A 15,902-nucleotide genomic window follows, 5' to 3' on the forward strand; every position below is an offset into this window, starting at 1 on the left:
GATCTTTTGGCAGCTTGTATTCTTAGTTTACATATCTGTTTATAAAATGTATTACCATGTTAAATGGATCAAAGCATTTAAAATTACAACGGGCCTTGCTTTCAATTATAACAGCCCTTAGATTTCCGATTATATATTAGATGACTTTACAAAATGACGAATTAGTGACGTCATTATTTTCCGTGAGCTTTTAGTGGTATAAAACCATTTTTTTTTTACTATTGATTGTTAAAAATTCTTGTTCGAAGAAGCTGATAAGAAAGAATATACAATAGGAAGTGATAAAAACAAACCAAACAAAGCCCTGGTCATAAAGCAGGATAAAGCAAGCCTGTAGTAGAAAAACCGAACTTTAGAGTTCGTAGAAGACAAAGTGTATTATAGTCTTCGAATTTTCGGACAGTATTTTAGTCATGAGTAAAGTCATCAATCAAATTTCGATTCTTCCCTCCTGGTTTATTTCCCCGCTCCAATTGGGTTTGTTAAAAAACGCTCACACACAAGCACTTACCAAATTTGAAACAGAACCTATACGAGCGCTAATAACTTGCGGTATCTGTCTAAATTTTACGTGTTTATACAAAATGAAACAATTCATTATGCTTTGACTCTTAATCACTCTTTGCTTTTTTTTATTACGTTGTTGCATCTCCGTGTAAATTTGATAGCCTCATGAAACCTCATGGATAGATCAGGTCTTCGAAGAATGAATGCTACAATTCACATGTAATTAACGAACAAGTGATGTTATAGAGGGGGCAACATCTTCGTCAGAGGGCTGAATATTAAAAAAAAGTACATTTTTAACCGGCATAATAGTTAAACTACTTGCAAACGTTGCACTACGTGGCGCTACACGTTCGGTAAATAGAAATAGAATGACACATAGATGTGTGACTTCAGTTCGCGATAATCGGTGAACATTTAGCCTATTGCAAAACTAAAAACGCGCTGGCCGTCTCTTGGCTGATTGTGTAATGTTATATATTCAAAAAGTAATGTTAGCGTAAGATCTTCGTCAGAGGCATAAATAATGCGAAAATATTTTTTTAAAAAGCATAAGATTTTACTTATGCCTAAACGTTTGCACGGCGTGTCATTTTGTAGAAAATTCAAATCATATAATGTGTTTTTATGCTTCACGTGGTGATCGAAAGGCGTTAAGCCTACACTATTAAAAGCAAAGGCGCTGGTCGTCCCTATCCTTTTTGGCGCTTTAAGTGTGTCAGTAATCCGTTAATCTTATGCTTCCCCACAATCAGAGTAACACTCTACAGCCTGTGCAAATGCGGCATAAATGGACTGACTTGTTTATTTATCTGAGTTATCTTCGTGGCTTTAAAGATTCCAATTCTTTGTTTTAAATACCCATACATTTTTCATTTGGTTAAATCACAATACTATTAAAAATTAACATGTAAGCAGGGCTACCATCTGCTAAAACCAAAAAATATGAACTCTTGTCTAAATGCATAGGCATGCTACTGAATCCAGGACTTTTTATAGAGCAAATCCAAAATAATCCAAAAAGGACTTGCGTTTATTTGGTTGAGTTGGGAAAGCTTTTAGTATAAAAGTAGACGTCAGGGTTCCCGAAACTTTTTTCATAAAGGGACAGATAATTGCAAGGTCTGAAAATAGAAGGCCGGATAATTGTTAGGATTTGCGATTGTGGGCCAGGTAAAACATATTTTTTGAAGCGTTATATTTTTTTATTGTTTGATCTGCCGTAATAACAACTAAATTAAGTTCAGCCAATACTTATATAAATCTCCTATAGACTGTGTGTGTCATAATCCATATTTTACTAGTTTGTATGCTCGGGGTATTTAAGAGGCCCCTTGTAAAATATTAACAACATTTTAAACCTTTTGCCGCCAACATCTGACGTAAGCACACTTGTAAAAAATCGTTATTTTAAGTCATCTATTTAGAAATTGTTGATTTATTTTGTTTTAATTGGTAATATGTATGCTGTTTTAATTACCGCACAGGACGCCAGTGATACACTTCAGGAGTAAACTTATTATGTATTTCCACAACAGAATGTTGCCTTCCAACAGAACACATAATGCCGACGATAAAAGTTTTAAATTTTGTTTTAATAGCTTGAGAAGCGCTTTGCTTAGAAAACAACATCAGTCAGCGAGGTCTAAAATTGTAAAATGAAGAGAAAGTTAAAAAAGTTGACTAAATATATATACATCCAAAACAAATATGAACTAAGACAAGCTGCGTGTAACACAAACCACTAAAAAAAAAATTAGAATAAGAATATATAACGTGCCATAACAAACCATAGCAAACCAAAAAGAATGCGAGGAAAATAATATAAATACGTAACGCTGCCGCTGAGCGCCAGGATTATAAACACGACCCAGAGGATGCGGTATGTGAATCAGTGATGTCACGTTAATAAACTAATATTTTTATGTAGCGGTGGAAATTATCCAGAGTCCTTGGAAAAGAAGAAATAAGTTGTGCTGTAATTTGGTTCAGCTTTAGTTTCTGGCAAGGTCGTTCCGCACCAATCAATGGCGTTAAAGGCTACCATAAAAGCAAAGTGCAATGCACAAAGATCAGGTGTACGAGAGTACACCATTCGTTAATAGGTAGCGCTTAAGCGGATTTTACGAAGTGGCACAATAAGTGGATATATCTGTCTAGTGTCTACTCTATATCGTAAAAGTGCTAACGTAGGTGGGATTATAGATGTACGTTAGTTAGTAGCCTATAGTTTAACAGGAAATGAAAAATAATAAAGTAGCTCAAGCCTATAGCGCAAGTTGCACGATTTTATAACCGGTATCGATAACAATCAAATGATCGAAAAATAATTTAAGTAAACGATTTTTCAATCATTACAATTTTAGCAATCTTACTGGAATGCATATAGGTTACAGGTTATGGAAAACCAGATTTTGTAGGAATCCCCTTGCAAATAGCCATTAAAAATGAACGTTTTAGGATATACCAGTTTGGGGTTAGCCAAAAACGCCTCACTTGCTTGGAAAGCGCCATTGATCAATTCGAATCTGGTCACCCTTCGGAAGAGCTCATTAACTTGTTAAACAGTGAAAAACGAATTGGAATTATTTTCTGGGCAATGTAAAAAATGGGATACAAAATGAGCAACGTTCGCAAGGCTATACTCATCATTTTGACTGCACCATTCAGGTACCTGAATCACTTGAAGGCCACACAATCGAATTCATTCGTTCGGGGGAATTCAAGCACATACTTCAAGAAAGAATAAATAGTTTGTTTGAAGAAATCCTGGAAATGCATCCATCCAAACAACCTATGATTTTGGAAAGTTTAACCAGGTAAAGAAACCGTAAAGAAGTATTTTTCAAACTGTATGCCGTTGCTCACCAATTACCGATTCTCGAAGTTGTCATGGAACGTCTGGTAATTAAAAAAATAACATATTATTGAATAAAGGCAACTAGGCATGCTCGCGGCAATACGTGACTTAAATGCATACCGTTCGCTGGACAAAAGAGTTTTATAGTTACATCCTGTTATATTCCTGCGTGGTAAAAAATGATTGCCAAGTTTGAGAAAATGTGCTGGCATGTTTTTCGCAGTAAACTGTACAATGCAAACTGAAAAATTTTGAGTATCACAGTTTGTAATAAGGCCTTAACTTTTACCCAGAAACGTGTCTAATTCGGTACTCTATATTTTATTTTATAGTACTTCATGTGTTGAATGGACGGACAATGGTAAGTTGGGAACGTGTAATTTTACATTATTTCGGTTGGTTTTGGCAAATACTAATTATCGTTTAAAGTTTAAACACTTGAAAAATATTTTTTGGATATATGAAGTGTAAAAAAACGTGAAAAAACCAAAGCCTATGCTTCGCGGAGACGAAGGTTTGCCACCCATGTTATCTTATTGGGATTGCTTAGCAATTTTTCTTAATGAAAAAGCTGGCGGAGTATCGATTGAGGTCCTTGACGATGATGGGAAACTAAATTTAAACATTCCAAATTTGGAGTAAACACTTGGAGCACCAGTTGTTCGCGATTCCACCGTTGCATTTCTCGCAATTACTGGGGAAGCAAGATGTGGAAAATTTTTCTGTTTAATCTGTTCATGCAACATTTGAAAAAGACTGAAAATGAATCATCGGTATATAGATACATGATTTTGAAATTTTTGATATGAAGGGATACAAATTTTTTTTAATAAACATTTATTTTAGACATCCAAATGTTTCATTACTTTAAGCCTGCATGTTTCCCCAATGTATTGATTATTTAAATTTTATGGCCTAACAATGTATGCATAATATAAATTTGCAAAGGGAAAAGGAGAATAAAATTCTTCGAAACGCTTGCGATTTTTTCGAGATGCGTCCCAAAGTTATACGTCAAACCAGGAATTCACAATTAACCTTATAAATGTGGATATAGTTCCTAAAAAAAATCCTGGCTAAAAATCCTGGTCGAAGCACGCTTAAGGAGAAGGCGACACAGCATAATGCGGGAAGCAAAAATTAATTTATTTGTTTGAAACGGGCAAAGATTCCACATTGCATACTAAAAATAAGAGGCATAAATAATAATTTTGCGACATGTCCTAGTAAACAAGTTTTTCTTTAATGGAACGCCGTTCTGGGCCGTTACCGCCTACTTTCACTATTGGTTTATTTGAACTTATAGACGGTTTCCGTATTTGCTGCAGGTTGACTATCGACGAGACATGCTAGCACAGTTTTTATCGTGGAGGGGAGGTTATACGATGCAGCAACCAAAGGAATTTGGATGACGACAAAGCCGTTTTGGACAGAGACGACACAAAACAAAAATGCATACTATAACTTACATATAAATAACATTTATTTATTAACATTCTTCTTTTTGTTTGACTGTTGAAAGGACGTTGTTTGAGTATATGGCAGTTGCTTAAGTATATGTGGTCCCGATTCCCATGTTTGACCAGTCGTATAAAACGTTGCACAACCCTCTTTTTGCCAAAGTTTGCTGCTGGTTTTATTTATAAACTTTACAAGCTCCGGCCCATAGATTTATGATTCGAATCCCATAAATGACGTAAGCCTAGTTACTAAGTTTATACTTTCACAATGCACGGTTTTACAATACACTGATAACACCTGTTTTACGATGTCAGGTAGGACTTTTTACGATTTTATATCTCGTAAATACCTAAAGTCACGTAGGCTCAAGTGTTTTAAAACAAAATCTTATAACTAGAGTTCTGCCTTAGTTAAATTAACTGCCAGGTCACGAAAATTCCATAATAAAACGTAAAAAGCAATTGGCATTTGCAACGGGGCTACAACACACGTAGCGATTAATTTTTCATTATACACAACAAGGCAGCATACAAATATACCAAAAGAAAAACCCATTAGCCTACTGCATAGCCTTGTGTCAATCGAATTTAAAATATTTTGCATTTTTTGTTAAGCTTTGTTACGGTTGTTTAGTTAATAGGCTGGATGCCACCGCCTTCTAATAAAGTGACGAACGCTACTAAAGAAAATAATAAGTGTGCTTTGAAAGGTAAATGTAAGGACTGACAACGCGTGGTAGTAATTATATTTAACACGGTTCAGTAAAAGTATCCACTGTCGTTTTCCATTTTTGGCAGTCTTACTATAGCTAACTTCGGTTAATAAACAAAAGCTAACTGTAAAGTGTAAATAACATGCAAGAAAACTGTAGATTATCCTATTCCAGAGATTGTGCATTCAAGAAATTCAAAACAAATTTTACAATAAAATAATTATCACCACTTTACAGATGTTGGAGAAGACTTTTTAAACCAGACGACCAGTTTAGAAACACAATTGTTACAAACTATCGAACCTAAACAAACTTCGATGGGCCTGGTTCGTGGCGGAGAAATGATCGAGTTGGCCATAAGATGTTGTAATCGCTTAAACGGAGAAAATGACGACTCATCGAAAGGCAAAAGCTTTTCGCCCGAACTTTTTGAGCAGGTATGTACCAGTAGTTATTTCCAAGGAAGACGACATTCTTTTGTAGGCCTAGTAAGGTGAAAATCAAAAGCACCTGTTAGTTCTAACATTTTGGTTTTGCCGCCACACGATGCCAGCCTGCCGCGTTTTTCGTGATATTTTGTTTTGTGCCTGAGAAGAGACTTTTTCTTTAACGAAAAGGGGATACGCCTAAATAGAAAGATAACTTATGACTGCGTTAATGATTAACGTCAGAAGGAAAATGCAAAGCTTTTCGCGGAACAGAAAATTCTGTTTCGCGTATTTTATGAGGCTTGTTTAAGTCAGGCAAACTAGTTCAGCCCTTCTATAGGCATTTAAGTCACATTTTCTGATCTAAAAGTCCTGTACGTTCAAGGGTGTCTAACTGGTGGCTTTTCAAAACCAAAAAATATATTATGTGCGAATGAAGCTGTATCAGTTTTATAGGTATGAACACCAAAAACCCTGAAAATTTGGACAAACGAATAATCGCATAAATTGCGCACTTTCGGACTTTTACATGTTCTATTATCAATTAACTACCAACAAATGAAACCCAAATATTTGTTATAAACAAATCAGTTTTCACTGACACATGCGATTACCCGAGAAGTATTTCCAATTGTTTTGCGCTATCGAAGCATTACGTTTAGATATTTAATATTGTCTTAAATGGGTAAATTTGCTGCTCTATGGTAAATTTTTTTTTAGAAAACACTAATTATCCACGACAAATATTTGGCGCCTTCGGCTAGTTATAGCGTTACATTTAAAACGTTTATTAATGGTAAATATCCTCAGCTTAATATTCATTTTATCCAACTAGTTAATATGTTTTTGTGCTCAGCTTAAAATATTTCTAGTTATAAATCGTCATCGAAAGTAACTTTAAAAATTTATTCTTAGGAAAAAGACCAGCTGCTTCTTCATACTGTCATAAGTGATTGCATAAGGATTTACAAAGAAGAATATTATAAGGTAAACGATGATACGAACAAGTCTACCGCAGTATAAAAGAGCATTTGAATTGTTACAGTTAATTTCAAGCGAAAAGCAAACAGACGAACACTGCATTGTGGAAGTCGAGGCAAAATGTAACGCGGTTGCAATGCAAAGATTTGACACTTCGGGTCTTCCCTCAAACGGCTTCGTTAAACAAATGAAGAAAGTGCTGGAGAAGCGATTGAAGAATAACACAATTGAACATGAGACAAATTTAAAGGTAATAAAGGTCGTTTGTTAGCCAATACTAAAATATTCATTTTAATGATTTTTGTTAATTATCAAAAATCATAAAATCTTTTAGTCTTGCAAAAAGAAGTATCGTGTTCAATCAAACAGATTTAAAATTAAATCAGGTCGACTAGCTATTGTTTCTATCAAAATCATGTTATATGTCCGATTAACTTCTTATAATCCGGTTAATGAGATTTTATTGCTATTGATTTAGCACATTTATTCCAAGACTTATTTATATATATATTACTTTAAACCAAAATGCGTAATATACAGTGCTGAAAGTTGTTCCGTTAAAAAGAGTTGCTGTCAGAACGAAGTTATGGTATAAGAATTTTCAAAAGTACGCCATAGCGGTAACAAACACTTTTATGTCGAATGCCTTGCGATATATGACGATGATTGTCAAGTTATAAAATTGTAGTTTTCCAGGGGCGGATCCAGAGCCACTAGGTGATGCCCAAAAAACGTCATGTTACACCAACTTTAACTACCGTACCTAAATGTAAAGCAGTTTATTATTTAAAAATCCTATTTTAATGTTTTGCCATTTATGCTTTTGCCTTTTCATCCACAACCTGCCCTTTGTTGATTCCCTGCAAAATGCAAGCCAAAATATAATAAAAATAATAACATCTTGAAACTTATTGTTTTTGCGCTTAGAAGTATTTTTTTTTTTCGCTTTAAATTAGACGTTACAATTTGTATCGGGTCGTGGTATCGGACGAGTACCGTTACTACCACTTCTTATCGGCTCCGATCAAAAATGAAATGACATGCGTTGGCGGCCGTTAGAAAATTGAAATTGAAAATTTCTCAATCTGTGGATTTTGAGACCTGTAAATAAAGACTCGGGATTATCGAAATTGGTAGCCCTTGGAAACTATCCGTTATTGCGCTTAACAACTGCACACACAAAAAATAGTTAAACATTCACTTTTAAGTGATTGCTTTAGTCCTAAGTATAATCTTTCGTTTTGCTATTACTTACGGACAGTTCTTTAGCAAAACTGCTAAAATGCTAATTTTTTTTATTTACAGCGTTCCAAGAAACAAGAAATAAATAAGTCAGTTTCAGAGTGTCTCACAAGATACAAGGCCGCAATGGATGAGGTAGGGCATTTTAGTTGTATTTAAATTTCATTATCTAATCCTTTCTGTCTCACATATTTGACAGCTAATGACTGAAAGATATGTTGAAGATTTGCGGAGCAGTCACGAACTTCTAAAGAAAAAACTGAAGATAATTGTTGGAGTCGAAAATTTGACAGATTTCGAGACCAGAAAGAGTATCGCTCTCCTTAGCGAACTAATTGAAGAGGAGTATTCTAAAATCTACGAGCCGAGAAACGAACTCCATAAAGTCATCTACGAGCGTTCTGTTGATTTAAACACGGCGGAAAAAATCATTGTTGCAATTCTAATTATCCCTATCGCATTGGTTGCAATTCTTATCGCGCCATTTTCTATTATTGGTGGTCTCGTCTATAGTATCGGGTCAGGTATTGGTAAGTTGGTTAAAAAAGTGAGAAGTGGGAATTCTTAAGAGGGAAATAACAACTAGACGTACAATCACACGTGCATTATGTAAATATACATGGTAGAGCCTGGACTCTGTGTTTTGCTTGATTGGTAGAGCCTGGACTCTGTGTTTTGCTTATTTTCATATATGTTGTTGTAAAATATGTTAAATCATCATGTAAGAGTACTGTAGAAATCTTTCTGGTAATATATGATTTGTCGATTACTAATAAAATAGTGTAGCCTATACTGTAGCCATTTGCTTAGTCGGCATTTTCATATATGTTGTTGTAAAATATGCTGAATCATCATATAGGAGTACTGTAGCAATCTTTGTGTAAATATATGATTTGTCGATTACTAATAAAATAGTGTAGCCTATACTGTAGCCTACTTATAAGACTTGCTTAAAATAATAAAACAATCTTTAGGGTTTGGTGTTTTACGTATTTGGAGAGAGTAAAAAGAAATCCTTGAATGAACACAAAAAAACAATTAATACAATACATAAGAATTCCATTTAGAAGTAGCGCAATGGTCAGACCCTGGCAAAGTGGAGGCCCCGCGTGCTAGATCTGGGCAGCGATTTAATCAATCCTCCCAACTATAAATTTAATCCGGCCAACGGCGATTGTCAAAAAAAAAATTCTTATATATTTTGCGTATATTTTGCGCTAATTTGTGATTACGCATCTTTGATCTTTTAGTAGTTGTATTCTTAGTTTACATTTCTACTCATAAAATGTATTACATGTTAAATTGAACAAAACATTTAAAATGACAACGGGCCTTGCTTTGAATTATAACGGCCCTTAGATTTCCGGTTATATATTTGTTGACTTTACAAAATGACAAATTAGTGACATCATCATTTTCCCTAAGCATTTAGTGATTTAAGACCAATTTCTTTTGGACTATTAGGTGTTAAAAATTATTTAAAAGTTGAAAAATGTCGCTATTAAATAACTTTTTGTTTGCCAAAAAAACAGCAGTGTGCAGAAGCCATTTTTTTGTAAAAGCACGTGCTTTAAAAGATAATTTTCGGTTACAACGCGGTAGCACTAGAGACTGCAGCATCTTCTCGCGCCCAGCCTGTTACTAAATACTTGCTCGAAGAAGCGGATAAGAAAGAATATGCAATAAGAAGTAATAAAAACAAATCAAACAAATCCCTAGTTATAAAGCAGGGTAAAGGATATCTGTAGTAGAAAAAAATAAACTTTGAAGTTCGTAGAATACAAAGTGTATTTTTGATCATCTTCGAATTTTCGGACAGTGTAAGGTCGCAGCTATAGGGTTGCCAGATGGCCAAAATAAAAAAACGAACTTTTCTAAAAAAGGCCAACAAAAAAAGAAAATAAATCACATAAATGCAATAAATTGTCATGCTATTGGGAATTGAATTTCTCTTTTTGTGGCCATTTTTTTTCTCTTTGTAATTTGATTTTTGGAGAGTTTTCTCTTCTTGTGTTAGTTTGATCCATTTTAACATAACACTCAAGTAATTTTTGAATGAAACGAAAAGCGTCTAAAAAAAAACTAATTTCATTTGTATTTTTCGGGAAAAATTAAAATCCAGAGGTTATAAAAAGCCTAGATTTTCAATTTTGGTTTAAAAAATCCTAACTGGCAACCATGCTAGCGTTAGGTCGTGAGTAAAGTCATAAATAAAATTTCGATTCTCCCCTAAATTTGCAACTTCATGTTTCTTGGCAAATTCCAAGAGAAAATATTGATTGTAAATTCTAAATCTAATTTGGGAACACATAGTAAGACCAAAAGCAACAATACCTGAAGCAGAAAAATCCAGAATACCATAGCATTAAACACCAACGACATAATAAAGCCAAATACGCAGTAGTGACCACAACAGAATAAGAACTTGATCATCTAAGACATTAATCTGTCGGAATAAGTCCTAAATTCTTCGTAATAAGGCATAAATCAGGGTCGGCAAACTGTTTCTGGTCGCGGGAAAAAAACAAACTCAGAAAGGTGCCTGCGGGCCGCATAAATTGTTAACTAAGAATTGCGTTATTAAAGTATTGGATGAATTGTGAATCAGACGGGCCTTGGAGCTCTTTTTGCACTTTAAAACGTGTTTAATTAGATTTAAGGGCAGTCTTTTAAGGAAGTGTTGGCGCAAAGCGCGAAAAAAGAGCGTTTGTTTGGTTTGAAATTCGAGTCCACACGTCGTCATCCATACTACTTATGTAAAGTGTAATAAAACTCCGGTAAGGAAATACGATAAATTGAATATTGATCTAGTTGAGTGTTTGTTAACCATTTGAAGTGAGGGCACAGGTGGCGAGCGAAGCGAGCGCGATTTTTTGGGGGTTATAAATTCTTGGCTTTTTATTACAATGTAAAAAATGTATGTCAAATATTTTTGAATACGTTTTCTGTTTGTCTGCGACGCACTCGGCAGCCTTTTCATTGCGCGAAGCGCGAAAAAAATTCGCCTTTACGTAGTTAAAATAGTCAAAAAGTATTTAAAATCTACTTGTGCCTATATTTAGCCAAAGAGGCGGCGGGCCGGATGAATAACACTGGCGGGCTGGATCCGGCCCGCGGGCCGTAGGTTTCCGACCCCTGGCCTAAATGGTCCAAATAGCGCCTGAAACTGTAGGGAAAGGGTATTGGACGATCGGGGGCCATTGGTCTGTCATCGGCCGTTTTTGTGTCCAATGTTGGGCGTCCTGGTTTTTGAAGGGCGCAGTCAGGGCGCCACTGTTTTACCACTGGGTTTCTGGCCATGTTCGCAGTTATTGGTGGGTAATGGGCAGGGTTTCAAGATGGTTTAAGGTTGAAATTATGAGGGGAGTTAGTGATATACTTAGGGGTGGGGTTTGGTAAAATGTTTCATAGGCCTGATTCTGGTCGTTTAGGTTTAATCCGACGGGTTTATGACTTATTCCGATTTAGACGATATTACGACTAATATTAGTCCTATTTTGGTCTTATTCCGAACTGCGTGTTATTCCGACGTTGATGTTATTCTTATTATGATCTTATGGCTGAAGTCCTCTAATTTTAACCCAAAACAAAGGACTGAACTTACTAAAGAATGACTAACAATCATTTTCATTTGACGTAGTAAGCAATATTAAGTAGTGGGGAATCGCGGCAGATTGTTGCCGTGGGTCACATAATCATGCAAGACCGGAAACTGTCTGCGGGCCGCTCAAAATACCGTCGCGGGCCGGGTCCGGCTCGCGCGCCGTATGTTGGCCGCCCCTGTTTTAAGGGTTTAATCCGCAGTGGTTCTCAACTTGTGTACGCGGCACTCTATAGGGTGTCATTTTTAACGCTTTAGGGTGCAGAGTCAATTTTTTTTTTATTTTTTTTTTATTTTTTTTTTTTTTAAGATTTTTGATACAATTTTTGTGTACGATAAAAGTGCAAAAAGTTTTTTTTTTTTAAGCTTGTTGCACAGTTAATGTGCTGTTACAATCTCGTTTATTGTAACGTTACAGTTAATCACTCACAAAAATACGAGCAAGGGTGTCGCGAAATATTTATAATCTCTGTATGGTGCCGCCAGCCAAAAAAAGGTTCCGAAACACTGAAATGAAAGATATGTTCGTTTTGTTTGGTTATGATTACATTTTCCGATTTCACCATTAAATAAACCAGTGTAGCGGCGCTCTATGTTTACCAACGCACACAGTAATACTGCACCGAACCGGACATATTGCCTTTTTCCTTTCGTTCTTTTCCTTTGCATTGCAATGTGTAATCGTCTACCCTTTTTTCGCTGAACACGAACTCGAAGCAACACAGAAAGCGTCTCGCTTCAATGGTGACCCCGGAATTTCAGAAACGACTTTTCTGAAACAAGCATGGCAAGTGGAGATTCGCAAAACGCAGTGGCAATTGAACTACCCACGTTTTGGACTGCTAAAGCACGAGTTTGGTTTCGACAAGCTGAGGCACAGTTTGCAATTAAAGGCGTTAAAGACGATCAAACCAAGTATTACTATGTTGTGTTGGACCAGCACACTGAAACTCGTTTGTTAGACCTTCTTAATCAGCCACCGGACGTGAACAAGTACCAATCAATCAAACACAGGCTGCTTACGACTTTCAGTCTCACGTGTTCGCAAAGAGCCAGCGCCTTGCTTAACATGGCTCCTTTAGGCGATAGAATTCCATCGGCATTAATGGACGAGATGCTGGCATTGCTCGGTGACCACACACCGTGTTTTCTTTTTCGACAATTGTTTTTGAGGCACATGCCTGCGGAGGTGCGTACGGGCTTAGCAGGGAAAGATTTTGAAACTAACCGCGATTTAGCGCAGCAAGCTGATGCCTTATTTCTAGCAGCCCGAGACAATACCTCACAACTTTCAATTTGCAAACTACAACGTCAAACGCCTCGATCAAGACTGAAGCCACTACGCGAACAAAGTGCAATTTGCTTTTATCATCGACGATTTAAAGACAAAGCTCATCGATGCATCCCCCCCTGTTCATTCTCCCAGGGAAACTGGCAAGCCGACCATGTTTAGCTGCTACAATGGCCGGCCAAGCTACTAGCAGCCTTTCCTTTGTTTGGGATCGCTTAGCAGGTCGTAATTATTTAGTGGATACGGGCGCAGAGATTAGCGTTTTGCCTCCCACAGGACCTGAGCGTCGCGCGAATCCTTCCGACAAAACTCTTGTCGCTGCTAATGGCACCAAAATTCGAACGTACGGTTCTCGTTCGATATCAATGGCTTTTCCTTCAGGCAGATTTAATTGGAAGTTTGTTTTGGCTGATGTTGCTCGGCGATTACTTGGCGCCGATTTTCTGAGGGCCCACGCACTACTCGTCGATCTCAAGCGCCAACGCCTAATCAACGCTGAAACGTTCTGAAGCTCTCCAATCAGAAGGGCGCCGCAATTAGCGCCTCGCCTCAATGCAATCGCTTCGGGCACGTCAGTCTACACACGAATTTTGGCTGAATTTCCAGGGATTGCAACGCCACACTTTTTGCAAGCACTACCTAAGCATGGTGTACAACACTTCATTCCTACAAATGGACCACCGGTGCACTCTCGCGCTCGTCGACTGCCTCCCGAGAAACTCGCCTTCGCCAAAAAGGAGTTTCACAGTATGCTTCAAATGGGCATAATTCGACGTTCGTCTAGCCCTTGGGCATCGCCGTTACATATGGTTCCAAAGTCTTCAGGTGGATGGAGACCGTGCGGAGACTTTCGTCGACTAAACGAAGCTACAAGACCTGATCGCTATGCCATTCCTCACATTCAGGATTTTTCGGCGAGATTAGCAGGTTGTCGAATATTCTCAAAAATTGACCTTGTTAGAGGATACCACCAAGTTCCTGTAGCACCAGAAGACATACCTAAAACTGCAGTCATCACGCCGTTTGGGCTTTTCGAATTTCTTCGAATGCCTTTTGGATTAAAGAATGCGGCGCAAGCGTTTCAGCGTCTAATGGACACGGTATGTCAGCCATTGGACTTTGTATTTGTTTACTTGGACGATATTTTAGTTTCAAGCAAGTCGCCTGCTGAACATATACATCATTTAAAGAAGCTTTTCAAACAACATACCAATTATGGCCTTGTTATAAATTTAGGCAAGTGTCAATTTGGCTTCCAACAACTTTATTTTCTTGGTCATTGGATAGACACGAACGGCGCAAGGCCACTCCCTAGCAAGGTGGAAGCAATTCAACATTTCCCGCGGCCCACATCAATCAAAGGACACCAGCCGGTATGATTAATTTTTATTTCCGTTTTATTCCTGAAGCCGCACGTATTATGTCGCCTATATACGACGCACTCGCGGGAAAACCCTCAAAACTTACCTGGAATGACCGTTTGTGTTTGGCTTTCACGGAAGCTGAAAGCGCCCTTTGCAGTGCAACATTATTGCATCACCCTTTCCCGAGGCACCCACCGCAGTGACAACCGACGCTTCGCAGCATTCAATCGGCGCAGTTCTTCAACAGTTGATCGATGGTGCGTGGCAGCCATTGGCATTTTTCAGCAAACGACTGCGAACTCCTGAGCAAAGGTACAGTGCATTTGACAGGGAATTACTGGCATTACCTCTCTCAATACGCCACTTTCGTTACTTTTTAGAGGGTAGAGTATTTACAGCTTACAGACCACAAGCCGCTTACATTTGCTTTCTCTAAAGTTTTCAGCTCCGTGGTCCGCAATTTCTGGTCTCAAACTGTAGGACATCCAACTTAACCTGTCCGGAACAACGATCCTGTGCGACGTATCCACCGAATCTCCGCGCCCTATTGTACCAAAGTCATGGCAACGAAAAGTTTTCGACATAATTCACGGTCTTTCGCATCCTTCGATTCGGGCTACGCGCAAACTAATCGCATCAAAGTTTGTATGGCACGGCCTGCATCGTCAAGTTGGTTTATGGGCTAAACAGTGCGTGGACTGTCAAAAGGCCAAGGTTCACCAACACGTCCGCGCGCCTTTGGTTAATTACCCGCTTTGCAAAGCTCGGTTTGCTCATGTCAATATCGACATCGTCGGTCCCTTACCACCTTCACAAGGGAACAAGTATCTGTTAACGATGGTCGATCGTTTTACTCCATGGCCGGAAGCCGTTCCCATGCCGGATGCGACAACCATCACGTGTGCACGAGCTTTCGCCTTCCACTGGGTTGCTCGATTCGGAGTTCCCTCCGACATCTCGTCAGATCGAGGTTCGCAGTTCACGTCGGAGTTGTGGACTATTTTCAACGAACTACTGGGCATCCGGCTACACCGTACGTGTTCATTTCATCCGCAAGCCAATGGATTGGTGGAACGCTTTCAACGCCACATGAAAAGCGCTCTCATGTCACGACTAACAGGTCCTGAATGGATAGACGAGCTTCCATGGGTTTTGCTTGGTATCCGGACTACCCCAAAGGAAGATCTCCAAGCATCTTCAGCAGAGCTGGTGTATGGCTCGCCTATCGCCGTTCCGGGTGATTTGGTAAGAACCAGGCAAACAACGCCATCGCCTGCTGATGTTTTACCATTGGTAAGATCCACAGTTCGTCAACTGACTCCAACACCGATGTCTCGCCACGGTTTTGTTCGAGTGAACATCCCGGAATCGTTGAACTCCAGCGCCTACGTTTTTATTCGCAGAGACGGTCATCGTCCCCCGTTAACCCCTCCATACGATGGTCCATACAAGGTT

This window comes from Ascidiella aspersa, chromosome 2, assembly GCF_963924565.1.
Source record: "Ascidiella aspersa chromosome 2, kaAscAspe10.2, whole genome shotgun sequence".
NCBI lineage: Eukaryota > Metazoa > Chordata > Ascidiacea > Phlebobranchia > Ascidiidae > Ascidiella > Ascidiella aspersa.